We start from the raw sequence: 19,966 nt of genomic DNA on the forward strand, positions 1-19,966 counted from the left end.
GCATCTCTGAAGGGTTAATGAACAATGAGGAATTTGTGTATAGCTCATTAATTGTTATATTGCATCCTTTTATCTGAATTGTTAGTGGCCTGCTTAGTCAATTGAAACATATTACTTTGATATTAAAGCTGCAATCAAAATCTTTATTCTTGTGCATGTGCTACTTGAGAATACAAATCCTTCAGAATAGAGCAGTCAGAATTATCATGGAAAGTATTACAATTCAGTAAGCCATATGCTCAAAAATGCAAACATCAAATCCAGCCAGATATCTTGCATATAAATGCAATAGTTCTGTCTTTTCTTTCTAAATATACTGATCAGAAATGAAGGGGTAGAGAGGAGTCCTAAAGGCTTGGATTTAGATTCTGGTTTCATGACACATGAAAATTTGTGCGGTGGTCTCACCTATATTAGTCCAAATGTAGCCATCACACAAAATTAGTGCAGCTGATCTACTCTAGGGGCGCCCAAGGTTGCAGTTAATGCAAGTTAGTATTGAGGTGCACTGGTAATACAACAATGTTCTTTTGACATAGTTTTCATCACATGGAGTATCACAAATCCTTGCCAGTTAGAACTGAACATCCACCAAAAGCAGAAAGAAAAACTGGAAGTTGAGCTTTAGGATGGGATTCGCAAAAGCACTCTAGTGACCTAGAAGTACAAAATCCCCATTGAATCCTCCAAAGCACTCTGCACCAGTGCAGAAGTTTGCTCACCTACTGCTCATTGCAGAATCAAGGCCCTAGGGCTAGGTGACTCCATGGCTGGGAAGAAAGGAGATGGGTGGGTCAGCAGTGACTCACTTAAGCGCTCTTAAACCAAATCTCCTCTCATTTGCAAGAGTGTAAAGTCAGAGTGACTCCATTCACATTAACTCTGGAATAATGCTAGTATAACCAAGAGCAGGATTTGGCTCATACAGTTTAAAGCTGGCCACCTTAAGAAAGAGTGACTCACAGATTAGATAATCACTGGAAGAGACAGGATCCAGGTGTAGCAGATAGGGAAGGCTGCATGAAAATAGACAGACACTCCAAGGAAGTCAATAAGAATGGTACCAATGACTTAAATAGGGCCAGGATTTCACCCAGAGTCTGTAAAGAAATTTTAAAAACAGAAAGGTAGGCAGTTTTGTATTCTATACAGGTAATCATGAACAGACAGAGCCTAGTGGCCCCCAAGTGTAGGGAGTCAGGATCTAGGAAGGTTATAAAAGAATAAATTGCAATAGCTGAGACAGAAGTGATGAAGGCATGAATAAAGATTTGAGCAGAGTCAGGATCAAGTGAAGGAGTTGGTGACAGGCAGACTATTTCATTTCTTCCACATTTCCTATGTTTGTAGGTGAGATCTATAGTTTAAACTCATATGAGAAGATACTAATAGAACTGCCTTGAGCTAGGCAGTGTGGGCAAGCACTGTGGAAGCTTCTTAGCACCACTCTGCTTGCAAGGTCAACATCTTAAAGTTATTTTTGGCCTTGTTTTTACTGCAGAGTTAACATGGGCATTTGCAGGGGTTGAACCTAGCTTCTGCAAACACAAAAAATACTCTCACCTGAGTGTGGTGATGTCTTAACTGGTCCATCCTGGGATATCAGCTAAAGCACAAATACTGCAGTGTGAACACAGGCTAAGCCGCTCGAGTGCTGATAATCCTCCAATTCCTTCCCACAATTCCCACCCACCCATGTATCCAGAAGAATACAATTCACTGGGAAAGAATCATACAGTTGCTCAGCTTACTACCACACTAAGAACCAGGGGATATGCCTCCAGAGATCCTAATGCCCCATACAAGTGAGTATAATCAACTAGACACACTTGAATCTGGCTTTGCACTATGGCTGCCCAGACCAGGCTAAGCCAATCCATGGTACCAATCACTCAAGTTAACTCTGCAGTTAAGACATATCCTAAGGTAACGCTAATATTTCTGACCTTGAAAGCAGAGCTGTGATGCGACGCTTCTACAATCATAGAATATCAGGGTTGGAAGGGACCTCAGGAGGTCATCTAGTCCAACCCCCTGCTCAAAGCAGGACCAATCCCCAATTTTTGCCCCGATCCCTAAATGGCCCCCTCAAGGATTGAACTCACAACCCTGGGTTTAGCAGGCCAGTGCTCAAACCACTGAGCTATGCCTCCCCTCCCCGTGTTTCCACAATGTCTACCTCAAGGCCGTGCTAATAGTATCTCTCATAAGAGTCCAAAATTTATTCACATTAAAAGTTATATATGGACTGTGTGTATATGAAATATACATATATCATTTAATTTCCATTGTATGACCTATATGTATATAACAAACCCTAAGTAACTACATATCTATTTATAGAGCGGGAGAGAGTGCAGATGAGCACAGCAGAAGATACACACATTTTTATTCTGGTGGATCCCTCATCAGAAGAAGGTCGGAGAATGGCAGTGGTTGTTTCTGTTGTAAGTATTTTTCAAGTCTCTCATGATAAAGCGTCCAGATCCTGATGTTATGTGGCTGGCATCCTTTACCACTTGTACACTTCATTTTTTTCCTTGTAGCTCCATGACTGAGTTATTATTAGGAAGAAATGTTCTTTGCTTAAAGAAATAGTTTGAAAGGTTTTTGTTGGTGATGTTAATTTGTTTGCTCAACATTAATTAAAAATCAGAGCTGCTCTAAAATGTATTTTTTTCATGTTCCATTTCATGTTACCAACTCCAAAGAGTCCAACATTGATGTGACCTAAGAAAGCAAACTGTATATAAAGAGCATGAGTACTATTTTAACCACATGTGCTAACTAGCTGGCCTAGTCATTATGGCTTGGTACCAGAAATGCCAGGATATCATCTTCTTATTATGATTCAGTTCATGGCTGGTGACATTTATACAACTTTGAGTTCAAGAGAGGAAATATTTCATAGTAAACGGAGCAAGAATGAATCCCCTTGGAATAGTAAAGGTACAAATTACTTTAGTTTTCATTTTCATGGTGCTAAATTTGTATTTCACATGTGGGATTGTAACTGATGATTGCTTCTTTGTCTGGATGAAGAGAAATGCAAAAAAAATTCTGATTATCCAGGAGGCTGTTTGTGTTAGCAGCTAAAATAGTACACATCATGCTGAAACCTTTGTAAACAGCACACAAGCAATTCTTTTCTTCTTAAGCAAAACAAGAAAGGGGACAAAAAGGATTCCAAGTCAAAATATCCTTGTATCATCTGGCTGACATCTGGGACTGCAGTGCACAAATTTTCCTGGAAATACGATTTGTATGAGCTATCAACTAAGCAAACTGCAGCGCATCAGCCAGAGCATCAGATCTTCACTAAAGCTTTGTGGGATTTGAGGAGACTTTAGCACCAGGTATCCTGGTTCTCTTTCTACTGAGACTCTCAGATGAAACCAGGAGGGTTTCTCACACAGCATTTCTTAATAAATATTTTAAAATCTATAATTATTATTTCCACATGCCAACTTCTCATCTCCTCCAAAAACTCCCAATTGCCTCTCATTATCTGAGACAATCCCAGGTCTAAATTTCCTTGATCCCTCACGGACATGATTATGTCCCACTTAATAGTACAATTCATTAACATTCTCTGTGTTGAAGTGCTAAATTATAAAAGCAAAGGGGAAAAAACTCCAGTAAAGAATTATTTTCATATCAGTTGAGGATGGGGGTGGAACTCCTGTTCTAGTTATCTCTCCTGAGTTCTTTATTTTGGTCACTGATCCCACATGAGGGCTCTAGTGAATTGGAAAAGAATTGATTATTTTTCTCCGCCTATGTATCCTGTGACTTTTGATCCATATTGTCCTGTGTACCAAGATTTTGGAAATGTCATCTTCTCTATAGTGAGTGGTCTAGTACCTGAGCAACTTACTGGGACTCCTTGACTCTGCCGCTGTCACTCCATGACCTTTGAGTAAGTCACTCAATTTCTCTGTGCCTCAGTTTAGCCATTTTAAAAATAATTTTAATATTTTGGTGAGCTTTAGTGTTTGAACGTCCTTTAAAGTCCTTGGATGAGATGCATCAGCTACACATAAAGTGTTTTTATTTACTCATTTTGAACATTGTGAACTTCTGGATAGTGATTCCTTTATGGCTGCTGCATCAGAAAAGGATTTGACATTGAAGTATCTTGTTCAAGGACCCATTTAGAGTGACTAGATTATGAAAGATTAAAATCCACATGAATTTCCAGTCCCAAACACTTCAGGGTTTTGTTTCAATTCTTTCGTCTAAAAAAAATGGTAATTAATATCTTTAGGTTCGGGCTCTGAAACAAGAAATAAATATTTAATGGAAAAATCTCTATCTGTTGGGAAATATTAAACTGAATGCTGGAAAGGTCTCATGATGGCTCAATACAATATATGTTTTTATTCTGACCTGTACATTTTCTAAGCCCGCTGTTTGTGGTCTATCGCACTTGGCACTTGCGCTCTAGAGCGAGCTGCAAATGTCTCTCTCCCTTGCTCAGTCTACCATATTTCTGCAGTTCTAACACTGGGCAAACTGGCCATTTATAAGTCTAAAAAGCGGAAGCTGGCAAGGGGCAGGGTCTCTTTGGCAACTGGTCAATGTTTAGTGTGCTCCTTAGAGCACCTGTGTAGAAAAAAGCCCACATTACTGTTGTCATAAATATAAAGTGAAGGGTAACCACCTTTCTGACTACAGTGCTATAAAATCCCTGCTGGCCAGAGGCAAAATGCTTTCACCTGTAAAGGGTTAAGAAGCTGACGTAACCCCACTGGCACCTGATCCAAAATGGCCAATGAGGGGACAAGTTTCTTTCTTTCTTTCTTTCTGGAGGGAGGGGGGGAAACAAAGGTTCTGTCTGTCTGTGTGATGCTTTTGCCGGGAACAGATCAGGAATGCAAGCCTTACAACTCCTGTAAAGTTAGTAAGTAATCTAGCTAGAAAATGCATTAGCTTTTCTTTTAGTTAATGGCGTGTAAAATAAGCTGTGCTGGAGGGAATGTATATTCCTGTTTTTGTGTCTTTTTGTAACTTAAGGTTTTGCCTAGAGGGATTCTCTATGTTTTGAAGCTGATTACCCTGTAAAGTATTTACCATCCTGATTTTACACAGGTGATTCTTTTACCTTTTCTTTAAATAAAATTCTTCTTTTAAGAACCTGATTGATTTTTCATTGTTTTTAAGATCCAAGGGTTCGGGTCTGTGTTCACCTATACCAATTGGTGAGGATTATTATCAAGCCTTCCCCAGGAAAGGGGGTGTAGGGCTTGGGGGGATATTTGGGAAGAAGACGTCTCCAAGTGGGCTCTTTCCCTGTTCTTTGTTTAAAACGCTTGGTGGTGGCAGCATACTGTTCAAGGACAAGGCAAAGTTTGTACCTTGTTTTTAACCTAAGCTGGTAAGAATAAGCTTAGGAGGTCTTTCATGCAGGTCCCCACATCCGTACCCTAGAGTTCAGAGTGGGGAAGGAACCTTGACAACTCTTTAGATGCTTTTGCGAACCAATGGAAACTACATAGGGGTATCTCATTTTTGTCCCAAAATACTGTGACCCTGATTCAGCAAAGCACTTAAGCATGTGAGTACTTTTATTGAAGTTAGTGGGGATAGGTACATTCTTAAGCATTTTGCTAGATCTGGGTGTTCATGTCTTTGATTTGAGAGATCCCTTTTGTTTATTGGACAGCACTGTTTTTTTGGTTAAACTCAGCCATGTTCCCACTTCTCCCTTTTAAAGGCAGGTATTAATGCTGTGACTTTGCTTACAGGCATCAGATAAAATGCTACAGGTCCTACTTCAAAAGGGTTCACATGTGGCTGAGAGTGCAAGCGAACCACTATCATCGCAGTTTTATGATGTGTCCAGTGCACCATCCTTCAGTTATTTCCTTCTCTACCTGATTCATTGTCCTTGCATGATTTCAGTACCTGATTGACAGATTTTCTGTTTTTAAGCACCTCTGGTGGCAAACTTTGGAACAGTCATTTGCACCAACTGCTCTGTAGAAAACCCATAATGGTCCACAGTGCCTGGATCCAGTACATTTGTAGCTGTGGCCCAGAAACTGCTCAAGACAATCTGCCATTCTAAGCAATCTGCCACTCAGAGTGCCGCCCCCCCTCCCCTCAAACTACCTAGAACCAAGGTTCTAGAATGGGGGAGGGAGGAATGAGGCGCACACTGGAATTTCTGGAGGGGGTGTGACAAGCATTCTAATAGCATGGTATTTATGGTAGAAGTGGTGGGTCCATGTGGAGGTGGCAGCACCACTCATTCAGGCTTAGCCCAGCTGCCCCTCTGTCATGATGGAGGGGCAGCTGGGCCAAATTTGAGTGAGTGGTGTTGCACCTTGGCACAGCTGGGTCACAGCACCACTCAGAATTGGCCCAGCTGCCTCTGCCACCCTAGGCAGAATCTGCCACCCCAGGCAGCTGCCTGGTTTGCCTATAGCTACAGCAGCCCCTGCTGCTTCCCCTGTGAAAGCACTTACACCCTCATTTTTCAGGACAGCTGCTCAATTACCGAGCCAATAGAATACTGAGCTATTTGCATATTTGTAATTTGCATCCTTACTTAGGTTACAGTGTTAGAGATGAATGGGAGGCCATCCTCTGTACTGATGACTAAATAAGGATCAAAGGAAGAGTTTGTTTTTTTAATTAATCATAAGTAGGATCACTCCATGCTTTTCCCTACAACTTTACCTTTGATAGCATGAAGCAGTAAAACTATGATGAAGAGCCAAACCAAGTACATTGCTCAAAGTCAGTATTCCACCCTCACTTACATTTCTGCAATCCCAAACCCACACTGTCATGACCAGTCCTGTACATTTCTTCAATACTCACAAAAGTAAGGACTTGGAGGATTGGGCCCTATTTGGATATAATCACAGTTTTATCTCCTACTCAGGCTTCTGCATGTGGGCCTGACTATAGGGCTGCATGGGTAGAGGATAGAATCTGGTTCCTAGTATTTGTTTAATAAAAACTTTGTTTGTGTGTGTGTGTATTTTCAGGCCTCCAAGTGATTTAACTTTGTGTGGCAAAATAAACAAAAGGAGAGTATTTCCTAGTTAATAATTAATTTTAAAAATGGACACTGCCACAATTGCTTCTTATAGCCATCCCATTTGTCTTTTATCTTTTGCATGTTCGCTGTACTCCCCACAGGAACTCTACCTGCATCAAACACTGACACCCGCTGTAGCCAGGAAAGGCCAGAACTAGATCGCTTGGAGCCCTTGTGAATCCATGGCCTGTCAGTATCTAGCCTCTGGTCAAAAGGAAAATCTGGCTCCAATTAGAAGACCTCTGCTGGGTTTTTCTCCTCGCTTCATCTTCCTCGCTATTTCTTAAAACAAACAAAAAAGTGCATTTTCCCCCATGTTCTGTGAGACCCTTACATACACTGTTCTGGACTAAATGCTGCTATAATGTTATTCCAGCTGATAACTGTTAGTAGGAGAGACCAATACAATACAGTATGAGGTCAGCAGGAGAGCTCCATTGGTGTAGGTCTTTATTTATAAAAATAAACACAGTGAGAAGATACACCCTATCTTTTCTATCCAGAGTGAGGAGGCAATGGATTGAATGCTCCAAAACTGGTTTCAAACACCATTGATGCTGTCCAGGTAGTACTTCTTTGTTGATCTGTATGGTTAAGTAAACTCCATTTTCTTTCCTTTCTATCTATATTTTTTATGTGCCTTTCCAAAGAGTTTTTAGTTTCTAGTGAAGGGGGAAATAATGACCCCTAGCCTATGGCCTAAGAGAGAGCTTTGCCTGAAGCAGATCAAGTATGGATTTACAGTGTGTGAAGGAAAGAAGAGTTTGGGAGAGATGAAGGATGGGCCAGGGGGTTCAGCGTTAGCCTGAAACTTGGGAGACCCAGGGTCAGTTTCCTGCTGCACTACCAGACTTCCTCTGTAACATTAGCAGAGGTGGGCCTGACCCATTGGGGGCCCATGCAGGAATATTTTTCACACACACACAACACATACTAAAAAGACAACTGGGGGCCCCCTTGAGCTGCTCAGGGCCCTAAGCAATTGTTTAGTCTGCTTATGCCTAGCACCACCACTGAACATTAGGCTACTAATTTAGTCTCCCTGGGGACAGAGAAGCTGCCATCCCCCTCTGTAAACTGGGAATATTGGCACATCCCTTCCTGACAGACGTGTTGTGAGGTTAAATACCTCAACAATCTTGAGGTACTCAGTTATTGTAGTAATATGGGGACATAAAAGTGCAATAGATAGATGGATTTGGATCCCCGTAGCACCGCAGGTCTTCCCTTCATGTCCCCATGCACTCGGTCAGGGCTGATGGCTCTATTCTTATGCTATGATGCTGTCGCTCTTCAGAGCAAAGCTAAAGCAGCAAAGGCTACTGCCGCTTCCCAGCATCTGCAAAAACCCACCTGTGCCAAGCGTGGCTACTTGTGCTTGTACAGAAGGCAAATATTGGCCCTAAGAGTCGTTTTCCCAATCTAGTTGTATTGAGTCTTGTGTCTGAAAGGCTGGTTCCTGTTATGCTCTCTCAAAGGTCAGGTGTGCAGAGTACAGCAACATTTCACAGAGGCAGCAGTAATAACAAGATTTAGCATTTACGCTGTGCTTTCTCCCTGTGGATCACACAGAACAAAGGTGGGTGAGCACTCCTAGCGCCTTGTCACAGAGGGGATACTGAGTCTCAGAGAGGTTGGATAACCTGCCCAGGATTGTTCTACAACTAAGGTATAACCTTTAGGACGCTTACAGTAAACCACTAGAAGCTGGTGGTGAAGGTGGAGGTTGTTTATAAATGAAAGTTCTGCTGTTAACCACTAGACATCTACTGGAATCAAAGGAAGCTTTCCTCCTACTATGGCAAAGGGGGACTCCACAGACTTCCTATTACATACTCTATGCCAGTGTTTCTCAAACTGGGGTCCGCGGACCTCTGGGAGTCCAGGAGAGTACTCCAGGGGGTCCACAGGCCCCACTGATCAACTCCTCCCCCTCCCTCCCAGTGCCTCCTGCATGCCAGGGGACAGCTGTTAAGCATTGTGCAGGAGGCACTGGGAGGGAGGGGGAGGAGTGGGAATGAGATGAGGGGAAGACGAGGGGCAGGGGTGGAGTGGGGGTGGGAAGAGGTGGGGTGGGGTAGGGCCCTGGGGGAAGGGGTGGGGTGGGGCTAAGCAGGGCACTGGGGGGGTCCGTGAACAATTTTATATCAAAATGGGCGTCCTCGGGTGGCCTAAAGTTTGAGAACCGCTTCTCTAGGCAGAACCAATTCTGGCATTTCTAACCAAACTGAGATCCAGCTCAGCTGATGTTAAGCATTTGTGCACACTTAGATGCAGACTAATTGTTCAGCTTTAGTGTTATGCCCTTGGAAAATAGTGGCCAATAAAGCGTAAATGCATAGGTCCCAGCAACATTGGCTTGACTTGTTATTCAAAGGATTCTTGAGACCACTGAGAATAATGTAATTAGCAAGAATGTGGCATTGTACAGTAAGGACAAAAGAAAATAAGACAAGTTCATTTCTGTATAAAAGAGGCCAACACAGCTTAATCCAGCAGCTCACAAGTTACCAGTCTTTCTTTCATTCTGCATTCAGATGCAGTGGACTTGAGAGTTAGAGCAGGTCAGAACTTGACATTACATGGAAATTATTTGTTCAATGGACAAAAACAGACAATACATATATGAACATAGAGTCACCCGAGCCAATTCTGTAGTTTTGCCATTTGTTAAATAGTGTCTCCCAGTTACAGACCATACCATTCAATGCACATTGAAAACAAAACAAAGCCCCAGGTTGTCTTCAGACTTAGGGAACCAGCAAAGTCTGATTTGGGGGGGATATGGTTACAGGAAACCTTTTCTTGTGTCTAGATGTGACCCAGATGGATTCAGATATTATTTGTTTGCTGACTGTTTTCTTGGATATTTAAATTACAATTTATTTTCTAATTGCCAATGTGCTATAAGGAGTGGCCAATGAGCGAGGATGTCTGTATATAGGGGGCCTTCCCCTCAATTAGCAGGCCTGATCCAAGGTGGTGGTTGTTGTGCTAATTTTTCCCCATGTGCATCTTACACAGAGTCTTACAGTGATGTCCAAAGAATGCTTAGAAGAGCTCTGAAAACCCCTTCCTCTTGATGCTTGCTTTGTGAAGGTTATTACCCTTGCTAGTTTATTATATGTCCAATGCCCTTACAGACATTAACTCATTAATTCTCACCACCCATGCTATGGGTGAGGTAGATGAGTATCACTCCCCCATCTTGCATTGAGAAATGACAAAGAAAAGGGCAGAAGCTCCCACAAGGTTACATAGCGAGTCAGTGGCAGAGGTGCGATGAAAACTAAGGACTCCTACCTCCCACCTTGTGTTCATGCCACCAGGCCACACTGCTTCCTATCATGTGATAAACTCCTGGGTCTGAAATGCACTACTTTCCTTCAGTCACATGCACACAAGTGGGAAATTCTGTTTTTTCAAAATGTTAAGAAATGCTTTGCAATAAATCTCCTTTTAGTGTTTCTCATCTGTATTCACTACTGTTGTTTTGCATGGTTGTCTTCTAAGAACATAACACCATAAGAATGGGCCCTACTGGGTCAGACCAATAGTATCCAGTGGCCAGGGCCAGATGCTTCAGAAGGACTGAACATATGTCCATATCTGTATATAGCTTTAAAATCCTTCTGGGCCTCTTTGAAGATTGCTTTAGGTTAACATAAATAAATGTATTTATAAAAAGAAGTAATGAGCATGAGAATTGTACTGAAATAATGACCCACCTACTCTGATATTGGGCCTCTGATGCCAGAGGCTTTATAAATTGTCAAGGCCTTGTTAAAGCACATCCTGTAATTTTTCAGTCCTATACTGTTGGCAGAAATTCCTTCATGACCTCATTTTATGCCCTCAAGCAAGAGCAGCTTATGCCCTCAAGCAAGAGGATTGATAGTCCTTGTAACTGTTATCTTAGCTCTGTGTCTGCAGATGCTACTCTTACTCACATTTGGCTAAATCCTGGCTCCAAAGTGCTCTGCAGCCTGGAACTAACTAGAGCACTGCAGCCCAGGCTGATTACACAGCCAGAAAGCAGAACTGAAATCCTACTGCAGAATTAGCCCAGGGGAGGCGATCCATGATAGCTTTCCTACAGGCCCGAAGGGATGTGGGTGGGGAAGCTGTGTGTGCGCGCACACATTTCCCAAAGTGTGGAGCAAGTCAGACTAGCCGGGGGGGAGGCATGTACAGATTAAGCTGTGCAGGCCTTTAACAACACATGGCAGGGCTGAAGGGGGAAGGAACGTGTTTCAGTTTCCTGACGGGGGATGGTGGGGGGGTCTCTAAGCTTTCAAACCGTCTGGGAGGCACTGGTGTACAGCATCCCCAACCCTCTGAGCAGCCTGGAAATTATAGCCGACTACAGGCTCCACAGTGGAGCAGAATCCAGCAGGGCATAGTACCCTCACCCCCAGGTAAGGTGATCCAGTGAGGGTAAAGGCATATCCAACCCCTTCCCTATCCTGATAGGTCTTTGGGATGGGAACTATATTTAGGGACCTGGCCAAGTCTGCCTCTCTTGCACAAGGCTGCAGTAATGTCCAGAGCCCCATGCCAGGGGACGGGGGATGCTGAGGAAAAAGAGAGAAGCTTATTTGCAAACGCAGATCCCACCACAGGCCGGTTGGATCTCTTCCATCAGGACTAGTCATGAAGAGACAGAGACAGCATATGAGGAGTGAGGGGCTGGCAAACCCCCTACCGCCCTGATTACTGGCTCTCAGGCTTTAGCTCTGAAGTGTATATATCTTTTTTTCTTTTTACCCTTACAAAGCTATTTGCCTCAAACATCACCTGCAGCAACAAGTTCCACAGCTTGGTTCTGTTTCATGCACTAGTTTTTCCTTCTCTTTGAGAGCTGTTGCATCATAATTTAATTTAAGTGGTGCAAAGGGGCAGCTCTATTCATGGAGGAAGGATAGAGAAGGTAGGTAATTTAAGGGAAAGATGAACAAGAAGTAGGCTTTGTCCCATAAACACTGTTTATTCTGCTTTTTAAATATTTAGGACTTCTGCAAAGGGGTAGCTAATGACATCAAAGGGTTCTACTTGCCTGCAGGGAGCTAGAGAATTGTGTGGCAAGTTCAGCTCTGAAACATAATGGTCTGTTCATCAGAAAAGTCATCCAGCTTGTGGACGTCATTTTTCCTTTTTTTTTTTTTTGTTTGGCATGTATGTAGGTTTAAGTGACTTTGATGCAACCAGGAAACAATAAGACATGAACATCAACTTTATTAAAACTATTTACCAAGGGGGAAACACACACAAACCCCGCAAACGATCCATCAGCTCCACTGAGCTCCAATGCCCCTTCCCTCCCACCCCGGAGGTTCTACAAATCTGAGTGTGGTCTAAGGGCCATACCCCCTCTACACCTCCAGACCTGCCTGGGACCCTGGCTGGAAGCCAGAGTTCCAACCTGTTCCCCTTCTCCACACATGAGGTAGGCGATATAAAATGAGGCTGTGTGAGACATGGAGGCAAATCCCTTCCTCATGCAATGTCATGCTTGGGACCCATGCCCAAGAGCCCAAAATGGCTGCTCGCCAGCAGCAAACAGAAACAGCCCCCACCCCAACAGGTCAAAGCTAATTGGTTGACCCATCCCAACCCACATTGTCCAATGGCAGTGTAGGGCGGAGTTCCCTATATATGTTTATTCATGCTTACTTATGCTTGTTTCACTGTTCACATTTGAATTTATTGTATTTGTATTAAAATAATTAGTTATAAGGCATTTTGGACAATGGAATCCATCTTTTAAAAGGAAGTCCAGTTTTGGTTGTTTACAATGCACTTTCACACTTTTTCGTTTGGTGGGAAACAGGGTTTGCCACAGAAACTGCCTCTGAGGAGACTGGATCAAACCAGTCTGAACTAGAACTTTCGCGACACAGAAGGCATAAAAGGGCTGCACACCCTGTCAGTGGGGCTCTCCATCTGAGAGGCAGCCAGTTACTGTCACATTTGCATGGGCATCGAGAACTTCCTTCACCATCTTACCTGATCTATCCCACCCATCCAGGTATCTTCCACCTGAATCCACTTACCTTGTTCCTGGTTCCAGTGATTGCCAATACCAGCAGTCTCCTGGTTTCTGGTTCCAATGCAGTGATGGTCCTGAGCTCCTCCTGTCCCCAAGAACCACTGGGTGCACAGGTGCAGGTCTGGGTCCCTATGAGCAACGGAGAGACTGTGACTTAACACCCGCAGCTGATTCCACTCAAGATCCTTCGAGATACAGTACAGTTCTGGGGTACCTTGGTTTAGCTTATTTTGTTAGAAGTGTAAATTGCCAAGGGTTGTATTGGGAACCAGGGCTTCAGGCCCATCTTTGGACAACCACATTGCCGTTTTATGGTTTTAATCTGTTTTATTCTCCCTGACATTGTTAGTAACCTTTTCATAAATTTCCTGTTTGTTTTCAAAGAATTTCCCTCTCTAGTCTTCTGTTACCTACCTGGTGGGTGGTGGGAAGATTTTAGTTAACTTACTCCCCAGGTGATTAGATAGGGTATTGCAGGAGTGAGCAGGACAGGCTTCAGTACCTTCAGTACCTCATGATGCTACAGAAAATATCCCCCACCCCTCATGTTGCAGCACAGAGTGGTAGGGGAGGGAACAAAAAAGCAGCAGCACTCTCCCCGTCTCTGAAACACACATGCTGCAGGCTGTTGGGAGAGGGAAAGGGAACCAGGAAGAGCATGTCTAGCACTGTCTCAGCCACTCCTCTCTGTCCAAACCCACCACAGATGCTCCTCCAGCTAATGAGGTGATCCTTGCTGAGCAGGGCACAGAACTCACACAGGAATAGGTTCTCCTTAAACCTCTCCTCTCAAATTCATGTCGGAGTTAACATGGGATCTGCTGCTTGGTGGTATAATTTCAGTCAGAAGAATTATTCCTCCCAACTGTTGAAGAGCCATCTTCTCCACGTCCACCCCACCCCCTGCTATTTTGAGGGCATTGTGCAGGGGAGTGTAATCTCTGTATTGGTTCCAGTACAGAAATCCCATCCCATGCAGAGAAAGGTCAGGATGACCCTCTGGGCCTGTTTAAAAGGGTGACTAACGTAACTGATAAGTGCTCAACTTCCTTCAGGTGTTTCTTGGGGTGGAAGGAATCACACTGGCTCGACAAACTGAAGGGGAGAGAATGCAGAGGCAAAGTGCTGCCTTCCTCCTCCATCACCACCAGTTCACCAGCTGGGCATGGGGAGAGGACAAGGACAACCACAGACATTAAAAAATGGAGCTTACGTTTTGAGTGAGAAGAGTCTGTGCACAGTTAAGAATCACTACATTGTCAGCCACACACATTATTCAATGTTATATGGGCAAAAAGGGATGTGTCCCAAGGCCAATATTGGATTTTTGCATGGAGCTACATTCCTGCTGAAACCGTACTCATGTCTTACTCTGCAGCTACGTGATCTGTCTATTTTTATTTAGCTATAAGGAATTCAGTGCACTCCACAGGGAGTAACCTCTGTGACACCAGCACATAAGCCCTGCTTATTTTTAGGAAACAAGCCCTGTTGTTATCGTTATTTGCTCTTGCTTTGCATCCCCAGAATGAGACTGTGGGATTATTTATTGCACCTCATCTCCAGTGCATTATGGTGGCATACAGCAGAAATGGGCAGAGATGACCAGTGCCCGCCAATACCCCTGCGGGGGGGTAAAATGGGGGGGGCGGACTGAGGGCAGACAGCTTCAGCAGTGTTACAGAGCATGTTTAGTCCATGTGAGCATGCGGGGGCGGGGAGGGGGGCGGAGCACATGACCCTGCATGACCCTCCATGCTTCCCCTCTGGAAATGGGTATTCACTGATCATCCATACACAGTTCTGTGTACGTGCACACTTAGCATCAACACACTGAAACCACAATCTGCTTTTAAAAATAGCAAATTATAATGCTAGAGTCACATACACTGTAAAGGGACCTGCCAGTACATGCTGATATCGGGCTCTGGAGCAGAAGTTCCCAAACCTTTTCTTTCTGAGGCCTCCCCCAGCATGCTATAAAAACCTCCATGGCCCACCTGTGTCACAGTAACTGGTTTTCTGCATATAAAAGCCAGAGTCGGCATTAGGGGGTAGCAAGCAGGGCAATTGCCTGGGCCCCCATGCCACAGGGGCTCCCCATGAAGATACATTGCTCAGGCTTCAGCTTCAGCCCCAGGTGGTGGGGCTCAGGGACCTGGGCTTCAGCCCCAAGCAGTGGGGCTTTAGCTTTCTGCCCTGGTCCCCAGCATGTCTAATGCTGGCCCTGCTTGGAGGCCCCCCTGAAACAAGCTCGAGGCTATCTCAGTTTCTCCAGCTGCAAAAGGAGGATGATAATAATACTTACCCGCTAGTGTGCTGTGATAGTTAATGTCTGTACAGTGCTTTGCACATTATGCAAATGCTAATTTATTATTATTGTTGAACTACAACCCTAATTAAGGTGCTAAACTTAAGGAGCAGTATGTGCAGTTTCTACCAGACTTGCTTGTTGACACTACAGCTAAAACAGGGAGGGATACCACTCAAACACGATCATGAGTGAGTGAATACAGTGACAAACTGAGAGGATATATATTATATCATAGGCAGGACTACTTTCCTGGTAATACGTGGAGAGAAAAAATCCAACCAATTGTATGTTTTGCACTGGATTTTCTGCTTTATTTTTCCCTTGTACTTTATCTGATTTCTTGTAAGTTATAGTCTATTGATTCAAATTAATCTCTGATTAAATACAACATTCTGAGACACATTCATCCAAACATGCACCCAGTAAAGCTCACTTAAAATAGTGAACTGTTGGAAGTAGTATATATTTCTTAGCCTATACATGTGAATAAAAATGTAAAGTAGGGTTTCTTATAAATGGATGTCTTTGGCCTTTAAATAGATACCATGTTGTACTGGCATATGTGAAGAGAGGCTGGTTATTTTATTTATTTATTTTGTTTCTTTTAAGCAGAATATTATTTTAAAACAGGGCACCTAATGGAGCATTGCTAGTTTTTTTTTCTTCTTAATTCAGCCTGCAGCCTGCACGAAGCATTTTAGTTCTGTGTTAGCACAGGTTTGTACACTAGTGCTGTGTGCATGTGTGTGATTAGTTGCTAATCTAATGCTTTGTCAATTTTGCAGCTTAAAGGCAAATAGGAATCCATTTTCAATAATCCTTTAGAAACTGTCTCCTTTATTGCTGGTTATTTCACAGGTATTTGTTTGGCCCATCTAATGGGCTAGGTTGTGCCATTAGGCACAATCCCAAGCAAGGGGTGAAGGATATAACACAGCATCCCAGGTCTAACAACAGCCAGCATTATGCCTCAAACACGTCTCTGATGCACAATTTCCTCCCTCCTCCCCACTTGCTCTGGGAGGGTAATAATTGACTTTTGTTAATGATAGTTTTGCTGCTCCTCATCTGACTGACTCCACTGTGCTGGCTGATACAGCCAAGGTTTTGCCCGTTTCTTACCTGACCCCACCCACCAACCTCTGGGTAGGGGAGGAAGCAGGCACCACCTGGACCAATGTTCTGGACAGGACCTGCAGGAGTGCAAGTGGGCATTCTTACTCTCCTGCACAGGCATATAGTTCAAGTAACAATCCAGTCCAGAGCTGGCAAAGTGGTACAATATACCCTCATGAGGACTAAAATTCAAGGCCAAATGAGCTTTTCTGACCATCTGTGAGTGAAGCCCACAGGGTAAAAAATGTCCTGTTTCTCCCAACTGTTTTAAATGTCTTTTAAAAGCAAGAACAAAAGTTAAAGTTCTACCTTCAGAGCACTTATGGGGCTAGAAGTGGTAACACACAAGAACAGAACCCAAAAGAAAAGTGACAAGATTAAAGCTTCTTCCCCTTCCACTCCCCCCACTTCTGAATGGGTAGCAAAATCAAAGTTAAAAATGTATCTGTGGAAGGGACTGATGAAAGATTAATAATTAATTTTAGAGCCGCGATACAGCATTTTTGAAATGTAAATCTGCTGTGCAAAAGTGGCGTATTATGATAAGCAGGAGCAACAAGGGAGTGGGAACACAGGAGAGCCTGTTGCTCAGAGACAGGCTAGCAAGGAACACTTATAGCAGGGCTTTATTTCTCTCTTTTTATGCAAACGTATGATCTGAACTTAGGCAATTCTGAAGAAGTTTCCGGGCCTATTTGTGATACAGAAACATATTAGTATCTTTATTTCAATTACAGTTTTTCCTTGGCACATAAATCTCCATTTGTGGTTTGCCATCCAGTGCCTTGCTGTACTTTAGTTCTTCTGACCATTCCTCTCCCAATTGTGCTAACTGCAAGCTTTTGTTTTTAAGCCTCTCATTTGCTTCTAATATTCATATTAAATTTCTCTCTCCCCCTCTTCCCCTTGGGCAAAACCTCTTTTGAACTATCTCCTTTTGTGCTTTTTTCTGTGCATGGTGCAGAAGGCTTTACTTTTTTTTTTTTTTTTTTTTTGGCCCTGTTTACATGAGGGCTTTGAGAGCGGCTTCACCATGCGCTCTCATGAGAGTTGTGCAAATTGCACCACTGCTTGAGTTGGAAGAGACACTCATCTGTGGCGCCCCATGCTGTGCAAGAGTGCATCAAGGCCAAGTAAGCCCCTTGATGCTGCTTCACGCTGTGATCCCCCTTTGCACTGTGTCATGTGTCATGATGGTTTTCCCACAATGCATTCTTTAGTTCAGTGTCAGGGAAAAAGAACAAATAATCTGCTGCCGTCACAGGCAAACATGCTACCTGCATGGCAGGGAGCAGAGTGAATTTTCTTCCACTGGATCAAATTCACTCATCTAAAGTCAGCTTTACATTTTATTTTTATCTGTATAGTCAGTCCTGCCCTCTGCCTCTGTCCCTATCTCACTTCAAACTTTCTTCCTGGCAGACAGCACACTTTATTGTTTAGGAAACTTTGAAAATTATGGAAAGTTGTTGAAAAGAACTCTAGCACTTCATTTTATCATCTTATTTGAATTCATATTGCATTTGTATTTATGCATCTTGATAAACCTGCACTTCATCAGTACAATTAATGCCATATAAATCATTTGTTTTCTTTTCCCTGTAACAAACTCCATATCCTTATCTTAATTAAGCTGATGATAACACACAACAGATACAGTTCCCAAGTGCATCTGAAAACATCACCAAACAATCACAGCTTCTCTCTAGCATTAGGCGGTACAAGCTTTTTATCACCCTTCAAGGAGGTGATCTGTAATATCAGATAGTAATGTGGATAGACTACAGCTCAACTGTAGGAAAGAAATAAAAGTAGAGTCCAGGATAAGTGCAGCTTTCTGAGACGGTTTAGACTATACCATCCAGTTTCAGGGTTCTCCCACTGGGAGCCCACACAACCACAAAGCCAGTCTTCAGATGTCTGCAACAAAGCACTCACATAAAACGGCAATCAGACTTCTCCAGTTCAGGGGGGGAAAACAAAAAGAGAACTCCTCAGCAGAGTGGAAAGAGATCCTAGATTGCTATAATACTGAATGTAGGCAGAGAATCCAGGTAAAGTTGAAAGAAAAGCAATTCCAAATCAGCAGGTTATGCTGGCTGCTTAATTCAGAGACGCAGACTGCAATGTGATGTTTTGTAGTGGGTCATTTAGATAGGTATATTGTACATATATTGAAATTTTGACTATTTTTCCATGTAAATGAGCTAGTAGAATGTGTCTGAGTGCATCACTATTGGTAGTCTCTCCCTATCTTCTTCAGCTCAGACTAACGAATTGTTATTTCTGTTTATTCTCTCGCTTCTGCAGTGAAATTAGGCTTTGAATTCTTCAGTGCAGCTTGCCTCCCTCCTCCCTACATGCAGTTTTGCGCATCTCACTCTAATACGTAACAAGATTAACTCTTCGAAGGATACGTGAGCAACTCCCTCAATCCTTTTGCTGAGGTCTGAGTGAACTGTATTTCATGAAGTATGATGGTGAGTGCTCTGTAAAAGTAGTTGGAGTTGTAGGCAGATGGCCCAGATCCTCCGAAGTATTTAGGTGCCTAATGCCTATTGAAATCAAATAACTAAATACCTTTGATGGATCTGGGCCATCATGAAAAGGCTGTTTCTTAGGCCTTGACTCAGGAAAGTATTCACAGTCAAGAAATGAATTTAAGCACATGCTTAAATTGCATTGAAGTTAATGGGCTTCAAGCACATGCTTATAGTTGAGCACACATTTAAGTCTGTCCCTGAAGGGGGATGGATGAAAGTACTTAAGCATGTATTGTGGTATGAGTTGGTTCTCTTAACTCCCTGTTTAAATTTAAATTTAGTAATTCTAATTTTATTTTTTTGACAGTCAGGTTTTAAAACCAATTCAGGGAAGGATCTTGTATTAATTATTTCACAACATTTGGTTGTTTTAATTAAATGGCCGTTTTCCCTGATGCTTTGGAATGAGGTTACCATCCTCACAAAATAAAGCAGTTTGTAGATCCATTCTTTTTTTCAGCTGTAGATAAACAATATATTAACATACGCTTCATTCTGTGTTCACTCAGAGTCATTTTGCCAACACAAACATGATGTCCCACTTGGCCATTAAAGACTACGAAGGAACCATCACTGTCATTTATACCTTGAAATATGGGCAGGTTGGAATAAACTTTTCCCTGCCATTGTTCTTTTGTACATGTGTAATTGTTACCTTTAATCGGTATGATTTGATTTAGACCTCCTGCACATTGCAGCTAGGTTAATGGAATACCATAATAATATCACACAGCTCTTCCTGAAAAACAGCTAAGTGTTGATGTTACTTACTGTAGCAATATTTATGTGAGACTCCTGCAAATACTCGGGGAAAGGTTTTGAAGGTTGAAAGGCGAGTATACCCATGAATTATGAGTAACGCTGCAGTTGGGAAGTGAAATAAAGTTCAATGG

The 19,966-nt window shown here is 42.9% G+C and overlaps 1 long non-coding RNA gene across 1 annotated transcript; it reads left to right on the plus strand.

Annotated features, from left to right (window-relative positions):
• Nucleotides 1–2,358: 2,358 nt before the first annotated feature.
• Nucleotides 2,359–19,729, plus strand: LOC140908198 (uncharacterized). Its single transcript, XR_012157802.1, has 3 exons — nucleotides 2,359–2,447; nucleotides 18,841–19,010; nucleotides 19,583–19,729. It is a non-coding gene; the product is annotated as an uncharacterized LOC140908198 (long non-coding RNA).
• Nucleotides 19,730–19,966: the final 237 nt, after the last annotated feature.

This window comes from Lepidochelys kempii, chromosome 3 (genome assembly GCF_965140285.1).
Source record: "Lepidochelys kempii isolate rLepKem1 chromosome 3, rLepKem1.hap1, whole genome shotgun sequence".
NCBI classification, from domain to species: domain Eukaryota; kingdom Metazoa; phylum Chordata; order Testudines; family Cheloniidae; genus Lepidochelys; species Lepidochelys kempii.